This window comes from Tyto alba, unplaced genomic scaffold, assembly GCF_018691265.1.
Source record: "Tyto alba isolate M040663 unplaced genomic scaffold, T.alba_DEE_v4.0 Super-Scaffold_9, whole genome shotgun sequence".
In the NCBI taxonomy this organism is placed as follows: Eukaryota; Metazoa; Chordata; class Aves; order Strigiformes; family Tytonidae; genus Tyto; species Tyto alba.
Window position 1 is genome coordinate 38655353 of NW_024881330.1, and position 27147 is coordinate 38682499.

General features: G+C 46.7%; 2 long non-coding RNA genes across 4 annotated transcripts; both read right to left on the reverse strand.

Moving 5' to 3' along the window:
• Positions 1–1395: 1395 nt before the first annotated feature.
• On the reverse strand, positions 1396–17815 carry LOC116962438. 2 transcript variants are annotated; one of them, XR_004407604.2, is made up of 8 exons: positions 17534–17594; positions 16261–16374; positions 14555–14789; positions 13313–13382; positions 9641–10557; positions 9097–9214; positions 8275–8465; positions 1396–3131 (listed from the first exon to the last, which is right to left on the reverse strand). It is a non-coding gene; the product is annotated as an uncharacterized LOC116962438 (long non-coding RNA). The 2 variants fall into 2 exon arrangements; XR_004407605.2 differs by lacking the exon at positions 17534–17594 and adding an exon at positions 17764–17815 and having other exon boundaries at positions 1397–3131.
• A 409-nt stretch (positions 17816–18224) lies between these two features.
• On the reverse strand, positions 18225–24852 carry LOC116962440. 2 transcript variants are annotated; one of them, XR_006164700.1, is made up of 3 exons: positions 24487–24852; positions 20547–20850; positions 18225–19842 (listed from the first exon to the last, which is right to left on the reverse strand). It is a non-coding gene; the product is annotated as an uncharacterized LOC116962440 (long non-coding RNA). The 2 variants fall into 2 exon arrangements; XR_006164699.1 differs by lacking the exon at positions 24487–24852 and having other exon boundaries at positions 20547–21201.
• Positions 24853–27147: the final 2295 nt, after the last annotated feature.

Sequence of the window (27147 nt, forward strand, 5' to 3'; positions counted from 1 at the left end):
CAGTCTGCGTGACAGGAACCTCTGTTCCAGCGTTCTAGTCTGGATCAGGAGTGATATTACGACCTTGGCGTGTTTTGGTACACACCACCGGGTGCTCTTAGGGCACACAAACTGGTTTTCTTTAGGACGAGATGAAGAAATCCTTACGGAAGAAGCACAGAAGACAAACTCACTCACCAAACACGCATTATCTGCTACAACGGTTAAATTATTCTGACCTCCGGCAATGATTAGAGACTAGATTGAAGAAAACTCCCCCCACAGGCACACACAAACTTTCGGTGGGGATGCTCTCGGCTCCAACTGTTTCACTGTATGGATCCACGCCTATCGGGCTGTGACATGTGTTAATTTAAACATAGCCTAAATTCACTGTAGTGTCAGCTGAGAGAGAGAGTGACCCATAGGGCAAACTGAATGCCTCCAGTTTAGATACCTGCGTTTGCCTCAAGTAGATGATATTTATAAACCCAGCAGTAATGAAAAGCTTCTGGTTTCCATACACACACAGGCAGCGTGAGCATCTGGTTGCCTGTACCACTTGTGTTTTGCACTACTGGCTGTTCAGAGAAATTATTTTTTTTTTTTTCTTTGTTGTTTCACTTTTATGGAACGGTCTTGGACTTTCTAGAGACCCAGGCTGGTGTTTCTGCATGAGTTATGCTGTGTTATGCCGGTATTGAAGGCTTTTTTTCACTCCAGTCCTAGGCTTGTCATCATTCCTCTTTTAAATCCAAAGCAATGACTGTGGGGAACCATTGAGAGATTAGTTCACATCTCCCTAACTTTGAAAAACAACCTCAGAGTACAGAGATCTTGATGGTGGTGCTTCCATTCTGCAAGCTGACATCACTTACTAACTCTCATACTTTTTTGGTGTTGTGATAGTAAACCCTCAAATATGATATTTCTGGAAATGAAACTTTTAGTTGCTGGGTAGAAGAGAGTAAAGAAACCTTTATTTATTCAAAGGTTATGTTTTCTATATTCATGAAAAATTGTACTCAGTCGTACACAGAGACGGGTGGTAAATGCTACGAAGCATCTAACAACTTGGTGAGTGGGCACCCAGCACCTCCTTTCTAGAACATATCCCAGGAGCACTGCTAAATACATTTGAGGCAATTTGCAAAGTCCCAGATCCCGGAAACAGGAATTACCAAATTTGGGTTTCCTGCATTACTTTCACTCCTGCTGTCTGAGCTGCCTGCTGCAGTCAGGGGTGGGAAAAGGATTTCATGTGCGACTTCCGTGGCTCTGCTGCCGTACCACAAAGAGGATGGAATGAGGCTTCCCGGACAACTGCGATTCTGGCACACTCAAACTTCTTCGAGTGTCTGACTCTTTCAGCTGAGAGGCTTGGGGTGAAATGTCACTCTAGTTGTAGGGAAAAAATTATAATAAGCAGTCAAAAAAGTTTCAACAGGATTCCAGCAGGCCTACTCACGTGCTGAAAATTAAGCATGTTTATAAAAAGATTGTTGAATTTAACCTTGCTTTTTATGCTCTGAATATTTTTTATTTTAAATTATATTGAATGAAATTTTACTGAATGATAGTTTTATTGAAATATTACTGAGCTTTCCTATCTAGGTATTTTGAATGAAGGACCACAGTAAACCCAGAAAGGAGTCCTGTGTTCAAAATTATGATTAAATAGTTAAGCTGTTCTCTGTGCTCCTTTATTTAACTCAGTAGCTTATCAGGGTGGCTTTGAATTGCTAGAAAATGAGGAAAAAGCACTGTCATTTTTCTAAATGCTTTGTTTTTAGTGAATATAAATTGCAAATGAAATCTTAGCCCCTGAGCCTGATTTGTAATATCTGAGGATATGCAACAAAGAGATTGTTTAAAGAAAGTTTCTTGTGTTTTATTCTTAAAGATGGATTGAAGAAAACATGTTGAAAGCAAGTTGTGCCAGCACTGCTTAACCTACTAGTATCTTAGAAATTATTTCTGCTGGCTTTGTGGGCCTTTTCACTGTGATCCTTGAAAATGCTAATTAATTTCAGGATTGCTGTGTGTGTGATATGCTTTGACATACACAGCAAATTAATAATAATATAATAATCTTTCTAAAAGAATTTTGAGAGCAATTTATAGTTCATGCCAGATGTCAGTTGACTGAGTAATTTAACACACTTGTGTAACTGAAACGTAATAGCTTTTGCGAACTTGCCATGCTGCTTATGGATATGAATGACAAAATTTATGGGCTTTTGGCTACGTGCATAATCTGAAAAATTCACTCCCTGTTGCAGGGAATAAGCAGTATCACAAGTGACTGTGTTTTAATCATCTGAAACATATAGCCCAAATATTATTTTATTTGTTTAAACCAGAAAAAGACATAATTCCTCTAAAGGAAGTGCTGTGAATGCAAGACCAAGAAAATTGGGTTTGTCCTATCAGTAGCTGCAGAGACCACATCTCCATAAAAGTCGTTAAAGCAGCAAAGACAGCACTGTCAGCTCAGAAACTGTGCTAGAAGACCTACTAAGCCTCTGGCCCTGGAATCAAAAAGTTTCTTCCTATGTTTGTGCCCGGTACAATGGCCCTGAATCTTGCAGTTTTTAGACCGGAATGTGACCCTGGGAATGGGGGTTAGGGAAACCGGAGATCCACCTTGCCAGACTTGAACTGCCTGGAAACCCTTCAGCCTGAGCTGGACCTCGTCTAGGGCGGACAGAGAGAGACAGGCACCTCTGGGAGGAGGCTCATCCCCAAGAGGTAGGTAGGTGGATGAATTTCTCCTTGTAGGGAACCAAGTCTAAGTAAGATGAATATCTCTGTCCTTTTATGCAAATGATGTTAAACTGCAGAACTGAGCGGAGGGTGTTCGCTTTACCTCTCAGGAAAATTACGATTTCACAATCATCCTGCAAGTTACGACACTGAGCATTTTTAATTTGTTCTAATTTTACAAGAATTGCCATACTTAATTGGTTTTGTTTCACCCTTCAAAGCAAAGCATCTCCCTTGGCTCTAGGTTCCTTATAAAGTGTCTTAGAAGCTCACGTCCATGGTGCTCTCTGCAGTGTGATGGTTTGTCCTAGGGTATCGGCCTGGGAAAGCCTTCCCAGCTCTCCACTCTGCTGCCAACTCCATCTCCATCATCCCTCTTTTTCTCCCTGAGAAAGGATAAGCCATGCCAAGAATCATTCAGGTTAACAAATGTGGGGCTTGTCAAGCTAAATTAAATGGGGTAACCACTTTGGAGAGTAAGGAAAGGAGTTACAAGTTCAGTTCCTGCCTGACTGTCACTGGTTTCCTTCAGCTGAGACTCTGTAATCCAAGCGCCGATAGAAACTGAGTGTGCTGGATTGAATCCTGGGTTTTATTTTATTTTTATGTTTGTTTTTGTTTGTTTGATTGTTTGTTTTTAAAAGGGTGTTTATGCTTCCTTTTATTCTTAAAAATAGCAACTATCACAACCTGGGAATATTACGCACAGGAATTTCCCGTACGTGCAGCTAGATGCCCAAGTAGATATTTGAATCAGAAGTCAACAGGTAGAAAAGTAAGAAGAAGAGGGCTGGAAGTGAATTGGTTTCATCAAGAAGGGATGAGAAGTTGGTGAGCAGTGCAAGACCACTTTATCTGCTCCACTTGCTCTCCTGCACCGAAATCCCACCGATCTAGAGGATCTGTTACTTGGACACACAAGCAAGAGGGCACATACTGTCCTTGACATCTCCAAGAAACCTTCCAAGGATTATGAACGTACTGGGTTGTGATTGCTACTTGCCATAATTTCCTTCAGCTCATCACAGCTTTAGTATGTATCTGTTTTTTTATCTAGGGTTAGTAGTCAAGAGACCCTTGAGTGTAGCCCACTCACGCAGTGCCTAGCAGGGAGGGACCTTGGCCTTGAAGATCTTCTACAGCTGAGATTCAAAAGAACAGTTACAGTGTGTGCCCAGGCTGTTTCATGAGTCATTTTCCACTTTTTCAGAGGAAACATTTGACATCGTTATTCTATTGACACATGCTATGGTAAACTGCAGGACTCTGAGGGGGTTGGCTAGAAAGCAGCACTTCTCATCGGTAGCCAGCGAGGAGTTGATGCTCTATAAGGCATCACAGTCTATACATGTTCTATAAGCCAATCACAGACAAAACCTAGGCCTGCATTCCCATGCACAAAACCAAGGAGTCAATGCGGGGAAACTAAGGGTAATGCTGTAAAGTGCTGCTCAAGTTTTATTGGCCTGTATGTGAAAGTGATCTCAGCACCATAGCAGGAGGCAGTCTGTCTTACTTTTTCTCCTCAGAAACTATGCTCCAGAGAATGCGAGTAGCCCCCATGCATAAGCACTGTAAATCTGTAGTGCCTACAAACCTATATGTTCTCACCATACCTGATAGACAGATTTTAGTGGTTTTGTATAAGATTATCTAGGCATTGTTGATATAAGGGATAGCTAAAGCTGATGTCTTCGTCTGAGGAGGTTTGCCAGCACCGCAGTAAAGCTGAATAGCATTTCTGAGGCATGAATTGTCTCTGATTTTGATTGAGGATCTTAAATCCAGCTCAGAGGCTCATGAAGGTAAGAGAGAAATATTGTTTTTTTCCTGTCTGTCTGAGACCGAAAGAAGTAGGGGGTAGACCCATGGCATTCAGACAGGGCTTTGGTTAGCTCAGGTTGCTCCAGACAGCTTTTATCTTGTTCACATCTTCCAGCAGACTTCCCAGAAGTCAGTAGAGATGCATACAAGTACATGAAAGCAAACTTTCTTCTGCATAACAAAGACAATTTAAAACCAATCTTCATTCCTTGTAACTATATTTATGTTTGCTTAAATTATAATGTTGCAGGATTCTTGTTAGACACGACATGATTGATAGTTTTGATAACAGGCTTGAAACTCTGCCTGATGTAAGTCATGCCTTCTACCTTATTCTGACTGAAACCGTGTGCTGTGGTTCTAAGAAGTAATTTGCTTATTTATTGTAACGGCCCATTTAATGGAACTTTAATTAGGAGCAGTCCTTATGGCAATTTTAGGTTTCATGTGTGTAGGAGGAATATTGGATCAATGTCACCTTTAACATTTTTAGCTTGGGATTTTTATTGGTGTGTTAGTAGAAGGGCTGTGTTTTCAGTCTACTTCTGTGGCAGTGCCACAAACTAAATGCGGTTTCTCAAGAGGCAATGACTTGTCAAATACTGTCCTGGTAGAGGGAGAGACTACATGAGTAGCTGCAACACCAGGCTAACCATGGCTTGCAATGGCATCTTTCTTTTCTCACTTCTGAGAGGGGCTGTGTTGGGTTTGAGAAAACTGTAGTAGCAAGATGTGGCAGGACTAAGGTGGTCTCTTGGGTGCATGTACATGTGTATGGTGGCTCACTCCCTCCCCCCCGAGTAACGTATGAGAAGTGTAATTTTTTCCTCTGATATGAAACAAACATGAATTTGGAAATCTGAGCACTTTTTTTTTTTTTTAAAAAAAAAAAAAGACAAAACCACAAACTTTCTAGCCAGCCCCACTTTATTAAGCTGGCATGTTTATGCCAAATGGGGAGTTCTGAAGTTGCCTAAGGATGTCCCTAAGATCTCCACTGCCATCATAAAGCTAAAAATCTAAAAAGAGGATAAAACCCTTTTGTGTGTCAAGTAGAGCTGGTTAGATTTACATAACAAATGCATTTAGATCTTTTTTATTTTGAGTGCTTCTGAACTAAGCCCGTTCTTTAGGGCATTTGTTAAATTATGCCACTTAGGAGCTTACAGACAGTTCCTGGGCCATTGTAAAGTGTGACCAGCTATCAAGCTTTAATATAAAGTCCTATGTGCCTTTTCTCAGTGACAGTGTGTTGGCTTTCTCCCCATCCTCCTCTCACTGTTCCCTGTTGCTGATTCCATCTTTGTGATTTTGCCCTTGTCCCTATGCAAGTTCAGCTTGTTCTGGTACTCTTTGCTGACCATAGGAGGAAAATTCCCGGGTTTCACAAGAACCCTGCAAGTTATGAGTGGGCTCTCAAGCAGGAGATTCCCATTGCAGCTCTAGAGCTGAGAGCACAGTGGAAGGGAGGGAGGGCATGGCTGGGAGCACTGATGGTGAAAGTGGAAATGCCCTCATCCTGCTGCTGTCAGGAAGAGAATAATATCTAGGACTGTGCTGGAGCACACCTAGGATTGTTGAGGAGGGGATCAGGCTGCGAGGCTGGTGGTGATGGTCGTCCTCCAGTGATGGACTGGCCATGGACCGGACCATTTCCACAGCCCCTCCGCTGTACTGCTGCTGAAGTGCTTGGTCACAGAATTTATCCCATTCTTGAATCTAACATAGATGCTTTTTGCAGAAAAGAAGGGCAAGTGGTGGAGAGTTTTAGGAACATCTCTGTTACACTCAGGGAGCCTTGTCTGTCTGAGCCTCGAGGGAAGGGAGGACACTTTGCAAGGGCAAACCCGGGTGTGTGCCTCATACACACACAGACGTGTGTGCGTACTCCTATGCACATACCAGTTGTGATCAGTTCCAGCAACTACTCACAAGACAATCAATGGTTGCAAAACCGTAGCAGCAAACTGGAAGCCAAGTTGTATGCTGCTATGGATATAATGGTTTGCCTGGAAGAGTAGGTCAAGTTTTCCAAAATAATTACTGATGTAGAGTACTCAGAAGATGACTCTTTCATTGTGAACCTGATTTTCTGAAGTGGTGTGCTTCTGAAAATGAGGCTCTTCAAAGCCATCTTACGCCTTGACTATCAAATATGTGGAGCCATCTTTCCATAGCCTACTATTTGTCATCTTAGTGGTAAAAAGAAGAAATGTGTCAAAGAATACGAGAGCAGCACTACACTGTGAAGGCATATCGAATGGAATTGTTTATTAAGGAGTGTTTATGAATACTATTATTAGTATTATTAGGCCGATTCAAGAAGACATTTACTTACATTTAAGAATGTGCTTAAGTGTATGTTTAAGTGCTTTCCTGAACAGAGATCTTTCTCTGAAATGATTCAGTAACAAAGGAACTGGATTAGAATTAAAGGTAAACATCAAAGATGTCTTCAGACTTTAGTAAGTTAAAGATAGTGGAAGCACTTTTGATGAGGTGGAAGGAACAATAGAAGAAAACATAGAATGAAGTATTTTGGAAGATTCTTTTCTCTTCTTCTTTTATAAATCCTGTATTTTAAAGGTTCTGTAGATCCCTTTGTTTTAGTAGATGCATTATAAATGTATGTGTGTATATACATGTGTGTATGTGTGTGTGTATATATGTGTATGTGTGTGCATATATATATGTATGTGTATACGTGTGTGTGTATGTGTGTATATATATACAGACACTGTATATATATACACACACATATATGTACATGTATACACTCTATGTGCCTGTGATGTCCGAATGTAACACATGGGAATAAATAAGCGTGTAGCCTGCAGACATGAGGCTGTAGCCTGAAGAGGTGGGAGCTGACAGGAAAATTTGGCTGTATAATAGTACTTTCCAACAATGTGCTTGACCAAGTTTTCCAGGTCTCCCTTCTCTAAACCACTTTCAGCCACACTAATAACAAAAAACAAGAAAAATCACAGGCTACCCAATTTATCCCTGTTCTGAAGTGGACTGCGTAGTGATAAGCATTAGCTACAAATTTAATTTACATAGACTGCAGCTAATTTGGGAGAGTTCTTCACACTGAATATCCAGATTTTCTCATTATGCACATCCCAGTCCCCAGAGCCCTCCTTAGAAATTCGTTAGCAGCTTTGATCCCTACAGAGCTCTTAAGCTCCATCTCTGCCCATACAGAATTTAGAAAACGTGTGGCTTTGGATAATTGCCCATACATCAGACTGTCCTGATTAAACAATCTCTACTGGCCCTACTCTGCTATAAACAGAGTTGCACCATGTAAGTAGTAGAGAGCAGCGGAGAGAATCACACGCATTAGATCCTGAAAATGCAATGTCTGTAATGTTGCTCCTCTGTCCTGCCAGTGCTTGAATTGCAGACATACTCGGTCCTGTTTCCTCTTAATAATTTCCAGTGAGAGAGCTTCTGTAATAATCAGTACTGCGGTGGTCACGGCTTTCTTACACCAGGAACTGAGAAACATTAGCTGGAACTTAAATAAGCTGAACTAGTGGTTCCCAGCCCCCAGCACTGGGGACACAGCCTGCTGAAGGGCTGTGCGACGTATAGATCCATACGCTTATCCACTCCTGCCAGGGTAGGCCGATCTCCAGAGCTTTAGATAGGTAGTCACTGAAGCCTAGACTGAGTATCAGCACTGAAATGTGAACTTACCAACAGGTGACCAATTCTGGAGTTCTTCATGGCGAGAACCAGCCATTAGGTTTATAAATGTTGTTGAATTTAGAGGCCAGTTGTCTGGCAATTGCTGCGTCTGAGGCTGCAGGAGTGGTGGTGCAGGCCCCCCGTGCTGTGCTGGCTTCACAAGCCCTCTGGGGAGCTCTCTGGAGGAAGGGTAGTCAAGCCTATTGCATCATATTCGGAAGGAAAAAAAAGAAAACTGAGTAAATAAACTTCTTAAAATTACTTTTTCTTGTTTCAGTAGCTGGGCACCCCTGGGATGGTATACTGAAATAATAAATTAGGATCCTGTCCACAAAGCTGTGATCTCTTTAGAGATGCAGATTTTTCCCATAAGTGGTGATGTTTTCCAAACAACTTTTAAATAATTCATAGTCAGAAGCCAGAATATAGAAGACTTCTAAGTAAAGAGTGTCAAGTATTTTCTCCTTATTCATCTTAGTCATATTCTTAAGTTCTTGCTGAGTGTTTTTCAGGGTTTTATTTTTTCTGAAGCTGATTGTTTAGAAGAGCTCAGACAGTTTTTGGCCCTGTTAAGAATACTTATTTCATTAGATTTTCTCTCACTGTTAAGCAAACTGAAAAAGTAGGATATTCAGTTCTGCTAAATCAGCTCTCCAGAACCTATGCAGCTCTCCTTATTTTTTTTTCTCTAGAACCTTCAGGAAATGTGATCCATTAGTGTGATGTCTGCTAATCCCTCCCTCCCATTGCAAAGACTTTCTAAATGTGTCGGCTCTCAGTAGGGATAGGAGGGCACAGCAGCTCAGGCATTTCAGCTCTAATCCATCTCACCTAGGGGTAGAAGGTTCATTTCATCCAACTTTACTCCTGATGCTGATCAGAGTTGATGGTTAAAACTCCATCTTGTTGCTCTCAGCCAGAAGAGCGGTGGCTCCTAATAGGACAGTTGCTAAAATTAAGGAAAAAGTAGGAATCATGTGCTATAGGATGCAAACTCCGACACACAGTAGGGAAATGCAAAATTTCAAACAGGGAACATATGCAATACTCTTGTGTCTTATATTGATTTGTGTTACATTAATTAATTTGTGCATATGTAACACGATAATTTAACGTTTCTGTATAATTCTAGCAGATTCAAAGCTAACTTTCTACTGCTCGTTCTGTAGGGATCTTTCAGAGGAATTTCAAAAGATCAGCCATCTTTCTCTTCCGTTGAAAAAGCTGTTCTGATTTATCTCTGACATTTGTAATTTGTTTCACAGGAGTCGTTATTGCCTTTTGCTGCCTGAATTCAGCTACTGCACTCCTCTTTCTAAATCCCAGGTCTGGACGTACAGAAGCAGAAGGAAGGATTTGTCTTCCTATTCCTTACCAGCCTCTTGTATTCCCTCCTTCAGGGCAGGCTTTGGGCTGAAATTGCAGTCCCAGGTCTCAAGGTTTATCTCCGCTCACCATCTTCTCTGCCCTTCATGTTACTTCATGTGGTTCAAGGAAGAAATATGCTGCGGTCAGGAATCCAACAGACACAGCTTCCTCTGGCATGCTCAGCAGATGTTTCCGTTTTCAGCAGAAAAAGGCTCTTCGAAGGCATTTCTTATTCACTTGAGACCTCTCCGTGGTTCTTGCTTGCTTGGCAGAATTGTTCTGACTTTCTGAGAGGATGAGTGCTTGAAAAAATTGAACAAAAACATATACGTGTGGAGACATAAAAATCTAGTGATTTTTTTGTGTTTGCCCACAAAATGTTAATGTTTGCTGGAAATAAAGTTGCTTGCAACAATACGTTAAGCTGAACGTAAAAGGATGAGCATATACAACTGAAGAAAGCGTGTTATAAATTTAAAAATCATTTGTATGTAATTTTCACAGTTCTCTTGCTCTTTGAACTATTTGTCTCCTTTCTGTGCTTCTCCATATTGTGGTGCAAACTTCTGAAGTTGCAGAATTATTTCTCTTCGCTTAACTTTGTATTGAATCTCAATCCTTGTTTCTACTTAGGACCAGTTGCGTTCTTCCTAATAAATACTCGGCTTCTGTATTCCCCTAGTATTCCAGGCACTTTCACAGTTTCCATGCAGATTAGCTTGGGTAGTCTTTCATCTTTGGTTCTTCACATCCACACATGAGCCATAGAAGAGCCATCATCTTGTAGGCTTATGTGTTATATCTGGAAAGGCATCAGTGTTTGTAGTTTAAGATGATAAAAAGAAACCTCTTGTTTTCTTGTATTTTAGGTTTCCTCAGACTTTTGCATCCTTAGGTGAGTTTCTTTTCCAATGCTTGCTTTGTCTCCAAAATTGAGGGAAAATAAAAACATTTATATTATATGAAGGTTATATATTGCTGAAGCTTGATTATGATACAGCATGCCTCTACAAACTGCTAATTGTTTTAAAATGGATCAATATTAATATAGTTGATACCTGGGTGTATTTAGTTATTCATATTTTTGAATCTATATATGCCCGCATGCAAACAACCATGCAGACAAAACCAATATATCTGAGCTGCGACGTGCGTTTAATCATAAAAATCCAGGAACTGCAGTTCTTTGATTGCCTGCAGTTAGTAGCTTATAAACCTTGTTAAATGTTCTGTCAGTCCACAAAATCTACAAATTATCTTTGCATTTTCCTTATCTCTTTGCTTAAAATCAGAAAAATGAAGAAAGGAGAAGGCTTTTGAATCCCTTGATTTAGAGAATATAAAGAAAGAATTTATTTCCAGCAATGTTAACAAAGCCATAACATACCTCAGTTTTCTGTTTCTGTAAGCTTACAATGTTATTCACATATTGAAGTCTAGCTTATTATGCAAGATATGAATAATGACTGAAGAAATACTTCAAAGAACAGAGTGGTTTTTGTATAGCAGAGCATTTAGGATTTTAAATAATATTTTTAAGAAAAAATGTTGATTCATTGAAACCAAACAGTGAAAGTGTACGTTCTCTGTGAATTACCCGACTCAAAAATACCTTGAATTAATAGATTAAAACAGCTTGCTGTGAACATTTTCTTTTATTTGAAAATATTTCCCTTTCTCTTTTTCCCTTTGGTTCTCTCTCTTTCTTTCCCTGTCTCTTCCTCTCTCTTTCTCTTTCTCTTTGTCTTGCTCTTGCTCTCTTGCTATTGCTGTCTAGCTCTTGTTCTTTCTCTTTCTCTCATTCCCTCTTTCAAAATAACCTTTTATTTTGGAATGGTCATAGATTTAGAGCTCATAAATATATGTGAAATATTTTGCTTGATCCAGGCATAAATCTGTTCTGTATCTTTTTTCAATTTTTTTGAGATTTCAACATGCTAGAAAAAAAGGATCAGAATAATCTTCCTAGTAAATAAATGTAGTTGCTCACTCTTAAAAGTAGTTTATACCCCCTCCACCAGTCTTATGAGAAGTCTGTTTATGAATTCACCTCCCTTTACACTTAGATTAGGTTGTTGGGGTTTTTTTTCCAACACAGCATTAGTGCTAGCATCCTGTAGTGCAACTACTTCTTTGCCCACTCCAGTGTTGTTTCTTCTCAGGTACCTGCCCAGAGACATCATACCTCCCCTCTGACTTCCCTTTGCTGAGCTGACAAAGCAAGTTCTTGTGATCACCTCATGGACTGGAAGTTCTTCATCCTCTTTGCTGTTTTGGCAGTCCTCTGCCTGCCCATGACTGACCAGACTGTACATAAGCTTCCCAATTAAGCACCTAGAGTTATAGCATAAAATAATTTCCTCTAATAGCATCCCACTGGCCTTTTTTTTTTTTTTTTTTTTTCCAGGTGTATATCACACAGCTGCCATAGAGACATTATACAACCAAATGATACCCCAAGTCTTGTTCCTCCCACTGCCTCCAGTCATTTATAGTCCTAACTTATACCATGAAACAGTTTAATTAATTCCAGAGTGTGATCTTCCATATTCTCACGCAACATTTAATTCTGTTTCTATTATTCCCAGTCCTTGAAGTCATTCTATTCTTTCTTACATAATATTCCAAAAGTCCTACATTTTTCACAGATCAGGATAAGAGTTTCTGGGCCACCTCTGCTATTACTACACCTTTCTTCTCTTAATGCAGAATTCATGCTCTGTTGTGTGCGTATATAGTATTAGGAAGCGCCTGGATGCATTTTATTGAGTGCACAAAACCAAAAGTGTGAACGCTGGCCTTGGTCATACCCGTGACTCATGTGATCAGTGTGAACCTTCAGTCCGAGTGGATTCAACAGTCCCAAAGTGTCTGCCCTACCCCAGCAGTCAGGGGGGCTCTGAGCACACCGGGGCTCTTACCCCTCTGCGGAGCTGCGGGGCCTGAGCACAGCTGGGGACTAAATCAAGACTTCTTGTAGGGAAGGGTGGAATTCCTTTCCAAACACGTAGGGCGTCCTACCTGCTTTGAATCTTCCTTCCGTGTGTTTAAACCTTGCTCTTGGTCTTAAGCGTGTGTCTTGCTAAAAAGACAAGCTTACTAAAACCAAGCTTGTGAACGTATAAGTGCAGAAGATCTGTCTGAACAGGTACGTATGTTATTTTGTTTTTATACTGTTGCTGATAAAATTAACACTTCCTTCTTCTTACCTGACAGGTTAAAAAGTCAGGATTTCTAAGTATTTCTTAAATACTTGTGACCTGAAACCTATATTGGTTTCATCAGTTTGACTTAGGCAGGGTATCTGACATTTTAATTGCTTGAAATTGAGCAAAAGAAATTCAAAGAAGAAAAACCCTCTGGTTTTTCTATTTTCTTTTGGGGTTTTGGCACTCTTTTCAAGGAAATGATTTATTCTGACTGGCCTTTAGAATCCTCTACAGAAGAGAGATGAGAATCTATAAATCTTTTAAAATAGGTCAACATCTCACTAATTATTGCTTTAATTAGTGACAGCCACATCATTTTTTTTTATTATTATTTTGTTCAATTTAATAGGAGTCAGAGATATTCCAATTTTGTTAATTTGAAAGAAGTTGTGCCCTTGATTTTTAATGGATTTCACCCAGTCTGTCAGATTGCCTGGAAGTGTACATGGTAAAAAAATTAAAGGTTGTACCTTTAGTTTTCCTGTCACAGCTGCTCTTTTCATTTTATCCACAAATATTAGTAGACTGAACGTATATAATCTAAAGAAAGAACAAATAGGAAAAAGTTCTTAATTAGGTTTGACAAACAAAATTGTGAAGTTAAGAGCTTTTTACAGTGACCTGTGCACTCACTAAAAAATATTCTCTCAGTTGATTGCCTCATATTCTGGATGGATAGCAGCAAATCAAATCATAAGTCTTAAAATCGTAAAATCATAGAATACCAAGTTGGATGAGACCTCAAGGATCCTCTGGTCCAACCTTTCTTGGTAAAAGCAAAAAAATGGTCCAAGAATACTTTAAATCCCTCTAATAGATCTAGTTTGTGAGATCTGAATGGTATACGGAGGAAATTTTAGGTTTGGAAAAGACCGAACAGCTCTTTTATGCAGGATGTGCAAAGTGACATCACAGTGGTGTCGTAACCCTCTGAAGTAGGGAAGACCTACCTATGTTAGGTGCTTCCATGCTCGGAGCACTGTAAAGATGCCTTCAAGAAATTCTGTAATTATCTGCTAGAATTACTAAGGAATTAATGCTATTGCCTTGCTTACTAGCTCCTTTACCAGATACTTTCATTAAGATTGGTTTAAATGTACACTAGTTAGTTGCTGTGAACAGAGTATTTCATCTTGTGTTTTCTGGTACAGAACACTTACACCAAACCTGCTAGTGATGGAGTTAACAATCTTAGATTGCATTTCAAGTACTTTTGTGCAAGTATTAAATGTGTATTTCAGTTAATATTATTTAACATGCAACCTATACTTCACCGCCTAATAAACAGAATTACTTTAACACAGCGAATTGTAAACCAACCTCAGCATGAACAGTACATGGATTTAATTTGGTAGCTTCCTGGTGCTAATCAAATTGTCCTTAAGTTACATTTTCAGATGTTTTATAGTAACAGTGTGTTTCAAATTTTGTGTTTCTTCCCTGTTTAAGGGACTTCTCTAGTCAGATTTCTTTAAGACTACTTCAGACGCACAAATATTTAATATTAAGAAGTGCTGTACTCATAACACCCACCATGCTGTTAAAGCAATTCCTGATTAAGAGAGAATTAATTCAACTTAGACTGCAAATTTCTATCTCTGTTATCTCACTCCGTAGTTATTGTGGTAATTTACCCGTATCAGCGGAGCTAAGTCGTACAAAAGAAACGTGAGGAGGTTTGTGCCGATGGTAAAAATGAAATTCAGCCATACCTTGCTGGCTGGCTCATCCACTCTCCCGCGCTGTGGCTGTCGCAGGCGGGCACCAGGCCCTGGAGCGCCGGGCGCGGTGTTTCTCCTCTGCTTCCCCTCTGCTTTTTCTCATCTCGGGGTGGAGGCGCCGGGGCAGATCCTGCTGCTCCGTGGGGCGGAGGCAGCGGGCGAGCGCTCGCTCTGCTGGAGGGTTTGCTTTGACTTACCTGTGCTCTGGAGCTTCCCGAGCCCCCGCCTGGAATACGGGAGGACAAGCGAAACAAAATGAAATGTTGGCGTTTAATCAGCCTGATGCACAAGCTAATTTAAAGGCTTCATTTTAACTTTTTGAAGAGGACTGGCCTGTGTCTGTAACTGGGCAATACCTCAACCTTGCCCCTTGCTATAGTAGGGCTGTTTGTCCCCAAGTGAAGCTGATGCCCCGGGCTGTCTCAACAGCTGTAGCGGGCAGGTAGCAGCCTGTTTCCCTTCGTATTTTTGTGCCACAGCTGTTATTCTACAGCACCGAATTTACACGATAGCTTCTATCTCCATTGGCTGGGCGCAAAGAGATAACTCTTCACACCCCACAGTGCAAAACATTTGGAATGGCGTGCATTTAACGTTTCGGAGCTAGTTTTGATGCGGAAAGTGGCTTCTTTATCGTTCGTACTTGGAAGTTCCTCGAGCCCCGGCCGCGGAGGTGGGGAAGGAGCGCTGCACTGCGCGGGGGGGGGGGTGTTTGCGCTGTGCAGGGGGTTTGCGCTGCGCGGGGAGGGGGGTTTGCGCTGCGCGGGGGGGGGGTTTGCGCTGCGCGGGGGGGGGGGTGGTTTGCGCTGCGCGGGGGTTGCGCTGCGCGGGGCCGGGCGCGGCCGCCAGGGGGCGCGGCGGTGGCGGCGGCGGGGCCGGGCCCCGCTCCCGGAGCTCCGGGCGGGCGTCGCTTCAGGAAGGAAAAATAATTAAAATAATAATTTTTTTTTTTTTTTTGTCTTTCTTTTAAAGTGCGTGCGTGTGTGTCTCTTAACGCTTCTGACTGCAGAGGGGGCTGGCAGGCAGCGCTCCCCCTCTCCTCCCCGTGGAAAGCCATGATTGAGTTAGTCTCAGAAATCAGGCTACCCCGAGGAAAAAAATTGCTGAGAGCAGGGTTTTCGTTCCGTTTTCAGAGCAGGAAGGGAAGCGATGAATATTAAACGCGGGTTGCTTTCAGACGCCGCCACCAGAACCTCAATACCCCTGCAGCAGCAATATGACATCAGAAGGGGAAATGCAGGGCTCTGGATGGCGTGGTCCATCACCTGGGTCTTCAGACCTTGCTTGCATCCATTTTTTATGTGCTACATCATCATCACCACTGTTATTATTGCTACTGCAGTTTAGAAGGCAGCAAGGTTCCCCTCTCTCTGGAAGCTTTCCAAAAGAAAGCTCCATCTATTCCAAAGAAAGTTCCATTTCTTTCCAAGCGCTAAGAAATATTTTAAAGGCTACACTGAGAGGTTGGCAGTGGCAGGTTCACTCATTTATGTTTCTTTTGCTATGGAAATAATAGAATGTTTATAGTGAATCTTTAGCATCAATTTCCAAGAAGAAAAATAATAAGTGAGTTGTGGTGGACATAATGCCTCGATGCAGAGGCGATCAGCTCACATTTGTAATCCTGCAAACAGTTTAACTGAGTGCTTCAGGTCACTCAGGACACATCGCAGTTAAAAGCCCTCCCCGCTCTCTACCTGTGTAATGGTCAATCTCGGCTGCAGCTCATCCTGGCTCACACTTGAGCAGGCGAAGACAGGCTTTTCTCTGTTCCCTGCGCGGCTCCCCTGAGATCCTACGAAGCTCTGGGTCTTACAAAGGAAATATAAGCAAGAAGCGATGATGAATAGAAAGTATGACCATTTGAGGCTGCACAGATAAACACGCACAAATGTGCATCCCTGTGCACAGGTAGATGTGTACATGTGTACAGGTATCTCAAAGCAAGAAATTAAAACAACTATGCGGCATGGCAGGAGCAGGCAAGGCATCGGGAGAGACTCAGCCCCAACTCGCTGAGCTGGAGGGGAAGGACGGAGTAGCCCGTGTGCTTCATCTGTCTGCTGGACCATGCAAGGACGATTACAAGGGGATGAAGAGGCAAGAGGCTGGGGAAAGGGCAGGAATTGTCCCCTTCATCCCCTTGCAGAGATGGGTGACCAGTCCGATCTGCAGTCCAGTCTCTGGCAAAAAGAAAAAAAAAACACTGCGACCAGCGCTGTCTGCTGAGCGTGAGAGGAAAGAGGGCAAAGCCCTCTGACCTCTGGGCAGCTAGTATTGTTATCGTTATTGTTCTTGTGGTTATTACTGTTACTTGGTTTGCCTTATTTAGTGTTTGAGAGCACCCCCTGCCCTCGCTGGCTGTGGCCGCCGTTTGAGAGAGGGCAGTGCAGCCTGAGGCCGCCGAGAAGGCCGCCGATGGAGCCCGGTCGGGACCGGGACAGAGCCCCTGCGGGACCCGCTCCGACCCCGGCGGTTTCAGACGGGGAGTGGAGGGGGTGGGCCGGGGGACCCACCGGGGCCGCCGTCGGGGGCAGCGCCGGGGCGAGCCGCGCAGGCCGAGCCGCTGCCCTGCCCGCCGCTCATTCCCCTGCGCTTCCACCTCTTTGAGATGTCGTTTTGTTGTTTTTTTTCTTGTTTGTTTTTTTCGTTTTTTTTTTTTTTTTTTTTTTTTTTTTTTTTTTCTGCCGGCGACGCTCCGGCCACCCGGTGCCGCCGGGACGTGCCTGCGCGGCCGGGGGGCGGGCGATCCCCGGGGCGGGGTGGGGGGGGGGGTCCCCGCGGCGGGAGCTCCGTCCCGCCACCAGCACCACGGACAGCGCCGGCCCCGGCCCCTCCGCTCCTTTGTTCCGCCGCCGGCGCAGCCCCGCGGAACAAAGGCAGCCGGCGCGGAGGCCCCGGCATCTCGCCCCCCCCCCTCCCCACCCCCAGCCCCCCCCCCTCCCCTCCTCCTCTGCACCCTCCGCTCACCCCGGAGCCGCGTCTCCGGTGCCCCGGCCGCGCATGCACCTGCCCCCGCGCACGCCGCGCTGCCGCCGCTTCCTCCTCCCCTCTCCCCCCCCACGCCCCCCCCCCCCACGCCCTCCCCCCCCCCCCCCCCGCTCGGAAGCTGCCCCGCACACCCCGCTCCGCCGCCGCGCCCCGCTCCGCGCCCCTAAACCGCCGCCCTGCGCCTCGCCCCGCCGCCCGGCCCCGCTCACAAAGCCCCCACGCCGCTCCGGCTGCCTCCCCCGCCGCTCCGCTGCCCGCCGGCACCGCTCTGCGCCGCTCTCCCCATTCCCCGGACCCAGTCGCTGCTCCCCTCTCCCCTCCCCGCCCTCCCCTCCGCGCAACCTCCGCACACTCCTCTTCTTCGCGCATCCAGGCTGCCCCTCCGCACCTCGCTCGGCTGTAGTGCCCCCTCCGTCGTCGTCCCCCCCCCCCCAAATATCCTTCCCGCCCCCCGTGCACCAACGCTGCACATGGCTCTGCCGGCCCGTGGCACAGACGCTGCTCCGCTGCCCCCCGCGCACCGCTCCGCTGCCCCCCGCGCACCGCTCCGCTGCCCCAGGGCCCGCATTCCTCGGCTTCCAGCGGAGCCCCGCAAGAGGAGCAGCCATTACCGAGCGAGCTTCTCCTAGCTACCGGCTGGGCGATGCGCAAAGAACGATCCTCGCCATGATAATATTCGAAAATGTATTTATTTCCCATTAAGCGACTTTACATGGTTTAGCCCAGGAAAGCGAGACGTCGAGTCACCACTACCTTGAGAAACCACCACGGCTACCGCACCGCTCCAGTACCCCCCCACGGCCCCGTTACCTGCAGCTGACAGCGGCCCCGGCGGGCGCCCATCCCCTGGCAGCGGCACCTCCTCTCCGCCGGGCTGAGCCGTTCAGTCCGCCGGTCCTGCTCCGTCTCGCTTTCCGTAGGTGAGTACAGGCTGCCGAGCTCTTTATTGCTTCGTCTCTCCTTTTTTTTTTTTTTCTTTTAAAATTTATTTTAAACTTATTGCTATTATTTTTATTATGAACATTCTTATGTTACGTTCTAGCGAAATCTTTCATGCTGCCTTAGAGGATCCGCTCTTGGCATTCACCGCGTGCCTTAATTGTATGACATTAAATCAAGGTCCGCTGTGAACACGGAGAGTCAGAGCCTTGGAGCGCTCCCTCTCTCTCTCTCTCTCTCTCTCTGGAAGCAGAATAGCAACTGATTCCCGAAAAGACAAAAAAAAAACCAAACCAAACCAAAACAAAAAACGGTCATTTCCCTCCGCCCTAGTCCCATCCTGGCCTGGGCTGCGTGTAATTCATGCTCGAGTTTTCTTACTAGCCCGTTTGTTGTTTGCAATGCCCAGGAAGCTGTTAAACGTGTATTTAACGGATTAAAAAAAAGAAAAAAAAAGAAAAAAAAAAAGAAGGAAATTAAACGTGTGTTTATTACACACTTCCAGGCGACTGCTTTAATTTCGCCAACGTCTTCGCGTGATTTTAAACGCAGGAGTTGTCTCTCCCCGACTCGACGTCTGTGGGTTGGCATCCCTGGCTGGGAGGGACCGTGTCTCTCCGGCTGCCTCGATCCGCCGGGTCCTGCTGCTCCGCTGGAGCGCGGGGGGGGGACACCCGCACCCCCAGAGCAGCCCCGCTCCTCTCGGCCGAGGCGGCGGGGAAAGAGGGGGGGGTGGGGGGGTGTCTTTCGGCAGTGAAAAATGAAAGGGCAGGACGTGTCATCTTTCTTTGTAAAGCGGAAAAAAAAAAAAAAAAAAATGTAACTCACTCGCACCTGCCCCTTTCCCGGGAGGGTCTGGGCAGCCCATCTGGCCTTGCCTACGCTGAACTGGGCGAGTGAGGAAATGAGGGGTGGAAGTCATTACAATAATAACAATAGCAAAAAAAAAAAAAAAAATCAGCCTAAGATTTTTTTATTATTATTACTAAGCTCATTGCCATCTTTCCCGGCTCAGGACGGGGACTATTCCTTCTCGGTGCGGATGGCACGCCGGGGAGGAGCGGGGCGGCCGGGCACCGTGCATCGCCCTGCGGACTCGACCCCGGCCGGAGCCCGGGAACCGGGCGGGCTGACCTCGACTGCTGCCTCCGCGCCAGGGCCCGGGCGGGAGAGGAGAGGCGAACCGGGCTGCGCTGGGATGCCGGCGGCGGCCGCATTCCGGCGGCGAGCTGGGCTTTCCGGAGGGTTTTTCCCCGTGGCTTGCTGGGGCGTCCGAGGGCAAACTGGGCAGGCGGGTCCGGCCCCCCCCCCCCTCCGCCCTCGGCACCGCAGCTCCTGCGTGCGGCCGCCTGGAAAAGAGACAAAGCGAGAGCGTTAGAGAGGCAGGCGGGGAGGGAAGGAAGGAAAGGCAGGCGGGGAGGGAAGGAAAGGCAGGCGGGGAGGGAAGGAAAGGCAGGCGGGGAGGGAAGGAAAGGCAGGCGGGGAGGGAAGGAAGGGCGCCGGGAGCCCGCACGCCGCGCCGTTGCCAATGACAAAAGGGAGAGAGGGGGGAGTCAGAGCAGGGGAAGGGCGGGGAGGGAAGGGGAAGGGGAGGAAGGCAAGGAAGGGAAGGGGGGCCACACGGATTGACGCGAAGCTGGGGCCGGCCAGACCCGAGCCTCTGGGGCTGCTCGCTCCGCGGCCGAGGAGGGACAAGGCGGAACGCCCATCACCGCAGCGCCGGGGCGAGAGGGCACCTGGGTCTCCGCAGCGCGGTGGGAACCGGCCAGCCGCGGGGAAACACAGAGAGCAACCTCCTTGCCCGCCGCTGCAAAAATCCCCGGAGAGCAAGCACAGGGGAAAGCTTAAAATGAAAAATAAAATACTTAAAAAAAAAAAAAAAAAAAAGGAAGGGGGGCGGAACGACAGTTGCCCCTTCTTTCTCAGCTTGTAGAGCATACGAGGGCAAAGAGCGAAATCCATGGGGAGAAATCCAAGCATCCAAATAAAAATAAGAAATACGAGCCCACTCCAAATATTTAAAAAATGGTAATAAAAAATAAAATGGTCAAACCTGCCGAGGGCTGACGGCTCCTCTGCCCAGTCGGATCCGCGGAGCGCAGGAGTGGAGGAGAGCCCCGCTAGCTGCTTTCGGGGGGTAGGAAGCGGTCCGGTCTCTCCCCCTCGCTTGCTGCTCCAGAATTAGGGATTAATGCCTCTCCAGCCAAACAAATAAGGCATCTGCCTTCAGTACAAGAGGATTACACGGGGCTGCTGACGTCACCAGCCAGGCAGATGTTGGCTCCCAAAGTCCTGATCATCTCCCGTGTCCTTGAAACCCGGCACAATCCCAGCCCCGCTGCCTCCCGGCCGGGTCCCTGCAAGGTCGAGGGGGACCTGCTCGGAGGGGACCCCGCCGAGCCGCTCTCTCCCTAAACGTCCTCTCGCATCGTCGGGGGAGAAAGGTGTGAAAAGACGAGCCCGGCAGAAAGTTCAACCCTCCCCCTTCCCTCCGGGTCCTCTCCCTCCCCCCCTCCCACCCCCCCTCCTGCCTTTCCTCCCACCTCCCCAACCTCAATGTCACATGAATCTGTACAGTCATAGCGAGGAAGAGGAGCCTGCTCCACGGCTCACCCAGAGGCCACCCTCCCCGCTCGGCAGCCGACTCCCCCCTCACTGCGGCACCGCCGCTCCCCCCGGCCCGCCCCCCCCCCCGCCCCCCCCCAGCCCCCCCCTGCACCGGGCCGGGAGGCTCCGAGCCCCCGCCGGCTTCGTGCCCGCAGCGCCCGGCTCGGCCCGGCGGCGGGCAGCGGGCAGGAGCAGCTCGCTGGCCGTGCGGGGACAGCCCACTCCCACGGCCCCGCAGGTTCGCGGTGCCTCTGAGGCAGGCAGGGCCCCCGGGGGGGGACAGCAAGCCGGGCCGAGCTCCGGCGGGGAGCGAGCGCGGAGGTCGCTCAAGGCCTCCTCTCGCCTCGGGGGGCCGGCGGGAGGCACAGGACTAGTTTTGGGTTTGTTTTTTTTCTATTTTTTTTTTGTTGTTGTTGTTGGTGGTGTGGGGTTTTTTTGTTGTTGTTTTTGTTTTTGTTTTTGTTTTTTCCTTTCCTTCCCCTGGCTAAAGGACTTCGAGGTTGCGTTTGTGCAATCCTTAGGTAGAGGCAGAGCGGCTTGTCACTCTCGGAGTGCTCAGCCCTGAGTTTGCTGATAGCAGTTCTGGAGCTGTGGGGTGGGTTGGAAGTGCCGCAAAGTGCATCTGAAAGGGAAGTCCAATTAGAAGCGTGATCAAAATAAAAAAAATAATAATACAAAAAATTTGCCTGGGTGCCATGACTGTTGCCTTTGCCGTGGCAAAAAAAGTCTATGACTCATCACCGCTAGTCCCTTCACCTCAGACAATGGTTTCAATCATTTTGGTACCGCAGAAAGGCAAACTAAATGATGTGACATAACGAAGCGGGATGCAGAAGAAGGGATTGCCAGTACCTAGGCTCCTGTTGGGTTGATGCTGTTGTTGTTCAAAGGAGCTGTTTTATAGATCTGTGCCATATCATCCTTGTCTGTCAAAGTGGCATTTAATTTTTCCAATTGTGGAACTTGGTCACTGATAAAATCAATTTAATTTACACCACTGTCATTCAGCCGATCTGAGCAGTAGATTTATTTTTGGCTCGGAGTTGAAGGGAAAAAAAAAAAAAAAAGCAGTCGTTTGCAGAATGGAGAGATCCTTTTACTTCTTTAGCGGACAGTGAGAGAAGAAATCACTAGCGTGGCATTTTATGAGTTTCTCCTCTCACTCAGGAGAATTATAAATGTAATTTCTCAAGCCTTTTGTGTGCGAACCTGAGCCGCCGCACCGACGGGAAAGCAAAACAGGCAGCCCAGCTCGGTGCCCCCCTCGTTCTGTGGGGGCAGGCACCCGACTCACCCCCTTTTTGTTCCGCGGGGTGCCCGCCGGCCCGGCCCCAGCGGCGCGCCCCGTCCCTGTCCATGGTCCTGACCCGCCGGCGGCCGTGCGGGCGGCACTGCGCGCCCCTCCGCGCCCGCGCTGCCCGCCGCCGCCCAGCGCCCAGGCGGCCGGCCGGCTCCCCCCAGGGCCCTTCCAACCCCCCCCCCCCCCCCCCCCGCCCCTTCCTAGTAGTAGTATTATTACTATTACCAGAAATATATTATCTTTTTTTCTTAAATTCAGCACCTTGGAAGGAGGTGCTGGGGGGGGGGGGGTGTTGTGTTGGTGGTGGTGGGGAAGGATTGGCCTTTCTTGGGTTTTATTTGATAGCTCGCCTGTTTCAAAGTGCTTTTAACCACTGACGCCTGGGCAAGCCCACATTATAATGAAAAGTGGTTAATAGCGGGCAACGGTCTTTAAACCTCGGACTCTCATTTGTTTCCTTAAACGGATTAACACGGAAATTCAGCGGTGGTTGCCAGTAAGTGGCACCTACCTACCTACCGGCTGACCTGAAAAGAACTGACAGCATTGCAAACTGTTTTTTTTTTTTTTTTTTCATTGCAAGTTGCAGCGGGAATAACTTGCACACAATGGTCAGCTATGCTCTAAAATCTCATGTTCCGTATATATGACCTCTTTCCACGCCTGAAGTTCTTTCTTGCTATGTGGCTACACACACACGCAAATGCATGCACTCTCACACACACATAAAGTTTAAAGAATTTAGTGGACAAGTCCGACCGTCGCTCAGCTGTCCACGAGTCTTTTCTCAGATGATCCCCCACCCCCAGTTGGCTAACGTTGCTCCTTCTTAGCATTTTAAAGCAAGGACAGGTCCCAGATTATTATTGCTTAGGCTGCCCCCCCTCCCCTCCCCCCCCCCCCCCCCCCCCCCCCCCCCCCCGCCTTCTCATAACCTGCTCCCCTGAATTGAATAACGGCGGGCTAAAACCAGCTGAAATAGCCGCTCCGATGCAAGCGGCTCTGAATGCAGCAGCTTTAGAAATTGTGCACTAGCTCTGCAAGGAGAAATGTGCGGGCTCTCTCAAATGTGAGGTCCTACCGGCTGGGGAAAAGGCAGAGCTGTAGCCATTCACACTTCGTGGGCTGGGAGACTTCTTTCAAAAGAGCCCTGAAGTATTTAGGATTTGGGGGGAAACCCTTGTACCGGAAGAAAATGGCCTAAACACAATAGGACTCGCCATTTTCTCCTTCCAAAGCACAAAGCAGCTCCGCGGCTTCAGCACCACACAAAGAAAGCCCGGACCCTCTGAATTCTCTTACATTTTCCCCCACGATTTCAAAAGCCTTCCCCTCTAACCGATCCGCTTTCCCAGGAGCGCTCACACAGAAATAAAGAAAGAAAGGAGGAAGGGGAGGGGGAGAAAAGCGACTAGGCTAGGCGAGCAGGAGACAGTTTTGATCTTAGTTTATTTAAATCAAATCCTGCCGGGGAAAAGTACCACTATCACATGTACACTTGGGGAGGGGGGTGGGGGGTGGAGGGGTGCGGGGGGGAGGGAGGAAGCCCAAAAAACCAAGCCAGCTGGAAAGCTGTTTTGACCACCGCATTCCTTCAAGCTGGGCGGACTCCCGTTGCACCGCAGGGACCCGAGCAGGACCGCGCTGCCTGAGGACGTGTGTACACACACACACACACACACACAGAGGCGCGCACGTCCCCCGTGCCAGAAAAATGCGGTTTCGGCCCAGCTAAACCCACAACTTGATGTGGGAAGCAGCCCTCAGCCCCCCCCGCACCGCCGGCACCTGGCATTCCTCCGCGCCCGCGGGAGCTCCGCGCCCCCCGGCTGCTGCCCAGCCGCTGCGCCGCGCTCGGCATCAGCCGCCCGCCGCTCTCCCACCCTTTGGGGGGGGTTTTATTTTCTTATCCAAGTAACTCGGCAGAAGATTGATAAGGAGGGAATGATATTAAAAAAAAAAAAAAAAAAAAAAAAAAAAAAAAAGGAGAACAACAAAGGACCAAACCAAACCCGAACAATCCCAACCTAAACCGTAACAGCCTCTCACTATCGCTCTGAAATGCAGCAAGAGATTTTGTACTTACAGCCAGCGCTAAAGTGAGTAATCCTCATCCCAGCCTGGTTGGGTTTGTTTGTTGTTTGTTTGTTTTTGTTTCTGTTTTTTTTGTTTGTTTGTTTGTTGTTTTTTTTTTCTTTTCCTCTTTTGTTTTTTGTCTGTTTGTTTTTAAGTACTTGGTTGTTCCCATCGTCCACGGCTCGGAGTGGATGCAAGCAAAAACGGCCGGTGAGCAGGAATAAAAATAGAAGTGATTTCATTGTGTAAATGCAGCAAAGAGACAAGATGCTGTGTTTCTCCTAATACTTTCTGCTTGGGAACCAGCAGCTCAGCTCAGGAAAGCAGGTCTCTGTGTGAGTCTCCCCCTCTTCTCTCTCTCTCTCTCTCTCTCTCTCTCTCTCTCTCTCTCACACACACACACACACACACACACACACACGATCACGAACACGCACACACACTTACTTTTCTTCCTTTTTTTTTTTTTTTTTTTTTTTTTTTTTTTTTCAAAAGAGGGCAGGTCGTTCCCTGAATCCCAATGAGTTAAGTCAGTCACTTTCCTTCGCATGCATCACAGCCTCCTTAGAGCTGCAGGCACAAAAGAGCATTTAGCTGCCTCCAATTTGTGTAGCAGGCCTGTCCTTAATTTGTTTTTTCTTTTTTTTTTTTTTTTTTTTGGGGGGGGGGGTTAGTTTGTGAGGTTTTTTGTTTGTTTCTTTCTTTCTTTTAAAAGTATAATTAAATCAGATATTGCACTCCATATAAAAATACCACGTCCCCAACTTTGACGACTGGACCACTAATTGTAACCTTTTAAATAAAGTCCTGAACTTGTGTGCGTGCTCAGCTGGTCTGCAGGGGCTTCACAAGAAATTGATGCAGAGTGTTTCTCGTCTGTGCAGACCTGCTCCCTGCTTCCTGCAAAGGTCAGAGCTGTACAATCCACAATTACTTTCCAATGAAGTCTTATATCAACAAAATCTCCTTGAAAGGATTACAGGCCTTTAAAAATAAAGCTTTAATCTTAAATATACATGATGGCGTATTCCATTTCAATCAAATATGAGGGATTGTTTAAAAAAGTAACCGCACACACATACATGTGTTTTCATGCGGGGTTACTTTTTTCCAGGCGGGCAAAGAAAAGCATAAGCAAGGTTGTACTTGTTCTGTGTCTCAGTGGCTATTTTATGTTGTTTCTTTCTTCTAGCCTAGGCAGGAACATCCACGTGTGTGTGTGTGTATATATCCATAGACAGAAGCATACATAAATTTTATTTTTATCCATCTGCGTATGTATATATATATAAATATACACATATTCGTGTATGACAGAGTGTGGCTAGCCTGACCATGCTGAAGGCTGAAACCCGCGGGGCTGGCAGAAGCCTGTCTTGAGGCAAATGAAGTGCCAAAGCGACCCAGCGGTGGCCCTGTCCCATGTGGAGCTCCAGCGAGAAGAAAGGCAGGTCTGCGCCGGGGGCCGGTGGGCACCGCTCGGCCCAGGGCCGCCCCCCGCCACCCCCCGCTGCCCAGAGGCCGGGAGCACTGGGAGGGGGGTGAGGGGGGGTGGGGGGGACCCCAGGGGGGCTGCGGGGGGGACCAGGGCCACCCTGACATCTCGGTCACCTCAGGAGCTCTTGGCACTTTCTTTGCTTCCTTGTCATCTCCTAATTCCAGCTGCGCTTGCTCAAATGGGTGGTAATCCGACTCTAGAGGAGATTAAGGAACCAGAGATAGCTGCATTTAGGATTACCGAAAGGAAATGAAGGAATCTAATCCACTCCCACCCCTTACGTTACGGGGTTTCAATAAGACTTTATACCACCTTTTAGGATTTTAAACAAATGAAATCGCTTGGAGAAGGGGACAGAAAGAGACCGAGTGACGGAGAGCGTGTTTACCCATTAAAAGAATTGAATAGCAGAGGATAAGGTGAATTGCAAAAGCAGCCACGGCCGAGCTGCTTTCTCCTGCATCCCCATCCCCACCGGACCTGAGTGGGCCCAAGGCTCCGCAGCTTCCTCAGCGCTCTCAGGACCAGGGCAGCTGCGGGAAGGCCGCGCTGGGGATCCACAGATAAACTGCAAAATCAATCTAGTACTGATTTAAACTGCAACATGACACACCTTCCCCCCACCAAATCCCCCACCTCAAAAGGCAGAACCCCACAATATAACCTGAAGCTGCAATACGTTGTTTCCAGTCAATAAGAATTATCAGTAAACCTTTGAATGTCCTTAGCTTCAGAGGATTGTTTCTGCTCTATTCAGATTGCATAAAGCCAAGAAGAAAATAGCTAGCACATACTACAGTGATAAAAATAAAGTCCTCTTGTTTTTCCCTAGTTTCACTTTAAACCAAGGAAACAGCATACCCTTTTGCTTCCAAAGATACAAGCACTCTGCAGAAAGAGGACTGAGCTAACCTAGCTCTGAGACCAGTTCTTCCTTTGGAGAGAATGTAACACGAGTAACATGGAATTAAAAATAAACCCCTCCAAAATCCCCAAACCTGTGAAATCTAAAGGTGTTTTCTTTTTGTCATTTCAAATATAAACTTCCCTTCCTCCAGACGATTTTTTATATTTGAAGCTCTAGACTGCCTACAACAAGCCTCTCTAAATGATGTTTAATATGAATATGCTTAATTGTCTTGAGCTTCTCCATATACTGGCTATCCTTGGTGC